Below are 5,222 nucleotides of genomic sequence, written 5' to 3'. Positions count from 1 at the left end.
GCCGGGGGGGGCCACTGCTCGGGGACTGGCTGGGCACCGGTCAGAGGGTGGTGAGCAATTGCACTGTGCATCACTTGCTTTGTATGTTGTTATTATTATCATTATTACATTATTATTATTTTTGTTATTATTTTATTTCAATTATTAAACTGTTTTTATCTCAACCCATGAGTTTTTCTCACTTCTACTCTTCCAATTCTCTCCAGGGGGCGAGGGGGAGGAGTGAGTGAGCGGCTGTGTGGAACTCAGTTGCCGACTGAGGTTAAACCACAACAGTTGTTCTTGTGGGAAACTACCCTGTTGGTCTCCCACATCTTCAGAGACGCAGGAGACATAACAATAGGCACAATTACATAGCTTAATTAATGGGATGGGATGCATCCATGTGCCTCTTCCAGGTATCCATCTCATCCATCTTCTCTTCCAGGTATTTGCCCAGCCTATGCCTTAGATGAAGGTCATGCAGATCACTGCCAGGGTTACTACCTGACCTTTCTTTGACAGTGTGTATGTAATTTTTTTTTTTTTAAAAACCCACGGAGGTATTCCTAGTATGCTTCCAGTTCCCAAGCTTTTTCCATGATCTCTAGGAACTTGTTTATTTGCTTGCTAGAAACCTTTGGTGAATTATTTTGCAATTGTACATGTCTTGGCTCATTTAATGGAGAGGTTGATGCACTGTTGTTACTCTGTTGAGCAGTTCTCGGTGGGACATAATCTGCAAATGGCAAAGTAGACTGTGTTTTATGTAGACCCTAGAACATGGATAAAACTGTATTCCAGGAACCAAACATATTTGTTTACCGTTATAAGCCACTAGTTTTAAAGATAGAGATAGCTTTTAATGGCATAATGTGGTACCATGCATAGATGTCCTTTGATCTTAAAGCTCGCTCCTACGCCAGAGAAGTCCACGGCACTTGAATCCAAGGACTAAATGTCAGCTCCTGTGTGGCTGTGAGCAATATCCTCAGTTTTGGCTGCTCTGAAGCTACTGTACTGGTGCCCGCAACCCCTGGTAGGAATTATGTAGTAATCTTTGTCAGTGTTCATTCAAGATAAATAAGAACCATGTGGGTGTGTGAGGAATGACACAGTTCTTTGCGTACGTCTTTGCCAAGGTACAAGGAGAGAGGTCACTGCTACTTAAAGCAGTCCTGCCATGGCAATTCCTGGCTGAGACCTTGCCAGGCAATTCACTGAAGACAAAGGCTCTGGTTTATAGTCCTTATTTCTGGAAATAAATATTTATGATGCAGTCAGATCCCTGATGGTAGCAGCACAAAAGATTGACTAAAGGAGTGAGATGTTTTGATAAACCTTCACTGGATTTCCTAAGATGTTGCATGTGCTCTATATGCAGTGTTGTCTTTCACAACTTGAGTGCCGAAGGGTTTCCTAATTTGCATGTAAAAATGAATTCTGTTTGTCACTGGATATACTTTTCTTGGCCAAACACGTGTTCTCTCAGGCTTGTTTTCAAAACAGAACAGCAGTTTTGTGAATGTAACTATCGGAAAGCTGTCTGGAATAATTGCACTCTAGTAACTTCAGCACCCTCATACCTGGCATGAAGCTCTTCAGAGATTTTTTTTTCTCTCATGCCTTCCTGTTGAACTTCAGCATAGGGTTTGCATTTCCTTTTTACACAAACTGACTTTACTTGTGGAAATAAATGCCAAGCTTGGTAATCTCCTCCAGTGACTGCCAAGATGCCTCTGGCAGGCTGCATGCCGGGGGAGCCCAGTCCTGCTGGGCAGCCTGTGCCCTTTGTGGTGTCCCAGTACCCTGCAAGTGTGGAGGGCTGTGACCGCCTGCTGTGTTCTTGGTTTCATATATGTTTGCATTTTAAGGATGCTGTTGCTGTTTGTTGGAAAATATTACAGAGTGTGTATTCGTCCCCTTGCGTGGGAGGGATAGTCAGGCTTAAGAAACTGGATAGCTCAAGTCTGTATGTAAGAGCATACAGGAGAGCTGTAGGGGTCTACCCAGGGGTAGACACCTGGGTGGAGGGCAGGGCAGGGATTTGTGCCAAAGTGGATGGTGAAGCAGGAACAGTGTTGCTGCAGCTAGACTTCATCTTGGGGTTTTTGCGAAGACTGAGAATTTTGCGGCTTGCTTGCTGGGGAGTACTGGGCCATAGAGGTAAATTGGGGTCTGAGTAATTGCAGACAGCTTTCTGCTGCTACGCCTGGGTCTTCATTGCACAGCTGGAGCCCTGGAGCTGGCACAGCGATGCTGCTGGGAACTCTGGGCCAGTCACTCAACCTCTCAGCGCGACATTTGCGTGCGACTCAGCCTGCGGTAAGGGCCCTGGTGCTGCACTGAACCTCTGCGCTGGCAGGGCTCTTCGTGAGGCCAAACCTGCTCCGCACAGCAGGGACACTGTGGGTGGCTGCAGCTAAAATAGATGTAGCCGAGCACATCCTGAAATGGAAACAGCACTTGGATAAACTTACTCCCCTGGGATCTGTGTTGTAACTTGCACACTTACACTTTTGTGAGTTCATGAAAGTCACTTTGGAGTTGTGTTACTGGACACAAATGGGACAGGTGTTCTAAGGGGTGGTTGTACCTAAATATAGCAAACAAGGAATAGATTTTTCAAAGTGAATGAAGTTAAAAGGTTAAAAATAAATTAGCGGAAGTATTTGGTGGTCAGAAGCGTTCTCTTCACTCACTTCCACAGGAAGAAACAAATATCTCCCATGCTACGCTTAGTGGAACTCTGCCAGTAAAACTGGTGCAAGTTCTCATTTACATCTAAATAAAGTCACAGGAGCCTACAGGAATTACATTAATATTTTTGTAACGTCTTACTAGCTACAAGAGAATGGTGCTGCTTTCCTCATTTGGTTAATAATAGCCTCTATAATGTGCCAAGGTAACTATCATTTAATGCACTTTGTGTTGTCTCTCCATACACACTATAGACAGAATAAAAGTATGTTTTTACATAACAAAACAAACAAACAAATGAAAACAAAACCCCACAAAACAAACCCAAACAAACAAAAAATCACCCCTCCCCCCCAAAAAAAACCCAAACCCAACAAAGACTAAATAGTCTATAAAGAAACTCTAATTCTAATTGGACTCTAAGTGCTATAATTACACTTCTGCTGCACTTAAAAATTATTTAAGTACCACATGCACCTAAAATTCTGTGGTGCAGCAGAGACATGGAAGTAAAGCCTTTTAAACCTCTTCATCTGTAATTTTAAAAAATTGACCATTGGCAAGTTCGCTAAAAAGAAAACTTTTCCAATGTGAATAATACCTGTATAAAAAATAGCTTCGTGTTTGTTCTGTGACTGTTTGCAAACCTGACTCAGGCAGCCTACACTAGATTGCTTCATTGGCTGTGAGTGTAATACAGGTTCTCTTGCAGTTTCATGTTGGTATAAACTGCATTATTTGTCTGCTCAGCTTTCTCCATTTTATATAGCTCAGGTTGAAATCCCTTATGACTGGCACATCATTCTCTTTCCTCCTGTTCCACAAAACTCAAGTAACATACCAGGCTCCATAGTGAATCTTGAAATACATGAGCAACATATAGGTAGAATTACTGTGGGTTCCATTAAAAGAGAGTAACAATATCCCATAAAGAACGGTAGATTATTTTTTTGCTTGCCAAACTGTACTTATAGGTTGATTTAATACTTTCTTTGACTTAGTGACTACAGGAGGAATCTGATGCAGCCCACATGTTGTCATTTACATCATGTTGTCAAGTACAGATTTTTGAAATCCTTGCTGTTAGCATTCCTCAGGAAGGGGTAGGTGTGAAATATGTCTACCCAAACCAAATTCCATGGTTATAGTCAGTGCTTGACTGGTCACGTAGGAAACTTTCAATAATGGATTCAGTTGGCTTGGCGATGCAGTCTGGTATTATCAGATTTTTCCAGTTCCCTCTAATTGGAAAATGCAGTGCTTGAACAAAAAAAAAAAATCGTAACTTAATCTCTTCCATAGAGAAAAATCCTATCCTCTGTCTTCAGTTCTGTTTTAGTCATAGTCTAAGATATCAAGTTCTTTATTCGTTCTGTGGTGACTCCTGTAGAATTACTTTAGATTGCATGACCTTTAGAATAAACTGTTTTGAAGGTGTTGAACCATTATTGCGGTGTTTATGTCTATCGGTGAGTCAGTGCATCTGTGAATGCATTGCACTGGAATTCTCTGTGGCGGTCCTCCTGTCCTTCTGACATGTACTCATGGGATTTTCTTCTGATTCTTGCCTACAAAAGACTGCTAGCACTTAAGTGAGAAAAAGATGGAGCAATTAATCTTCTAAAACTGTCTTCCTGAAATTTTTGGGTGTTCAAGTTGAGTTGATTGAATAATTTCAAGCATTTTCAGTTTCTTCTTTACTGTGTAATGTATTGCAGGAGTGTCAGACTGGTTCAGTAGAGCCAGCAGTTAAAATCTTCACTAGGGCTGTTGAGCAAAAGGAGCCAAAAAAAAAAAAAGCTGTGGCATGATGTGAGAGAAATCCACAAAATCGTGTGTGGTGGGGAGGACAGGTAGAGATGTTGTCTGTAGTTGAAGAACTTGGGCTGTGTCAGATTCAAAACTGTAGGAGCCCTGCTCAGGGCACAGAAGATTGGGGTTTTTTTGTTTTTTAGTTTTGTCTTTTTTTTGTGGGTGGGGTTTTTTTTTGGGGCACATGGTGCTCTCTCTGCTTAAAGGTTACATCAGTTCAAGGAGTGACTAGGTAAGAGCAAAGTCACAAAGGGGACCGAGTATTTCGGAGTATACGGAAACCCCATCCAGGTCAGGAAAACCCATAAACTGAGACTGGTAGAAAAAGCGGAGAAAGCATCGTATATGCTTGTCTTATCCTTGCTCTTCCTCATGTACACTGTTATAGCTGCTGTTGAGGATGCACTAGCCAGACCACTGTCTGACTTGGTAGGAGTGTTCTTGGAAGTGACCTGTTGACTAGTGCTGGATCTAAGCCTTATTTCAGTGGAAAAAATATCAGTGGCTCCTGAGACTAGTCTTCATAGTTTGCCTGCTGTGGCTATTTTAGACAGACTTGAATTTCATGATGTTGTTGTTAAAAACATTTTTCCATGTCTCTACAAATATATTAATGATAAGAAGAGAGCCAAGGAGAATCTCCATCCTTTATTGGATGCGGGGGGGGAACACTGTCACCGAGGATGAGGAAAAGGCTGAGGTACTTAATGCCTTCTTTGCCTCAGTCTTTA

The sequence above is a fragment of the Pygoscelis adeliae genome, unplaced genomic scaffold, assembly GCF_000699105.1.
Source record: "Pygoscelis adeliae isolate BGI_AS28 unplaced genomic scaffold, ASM69910v1 Scaffold413, whole genome shotgun sequence".
NCBI classification, from domain to species: Eukaryota; Metazoa; Chordata; class Aves; order Sphenisciformes; family Spheniscidae; genus Pygoscelis; species Pygoscelis adeliae.
The sequence above is the reverse complement of the archived record's forward strand: the minus strand, read 5'-3'. Positions refer to the sequence as shown.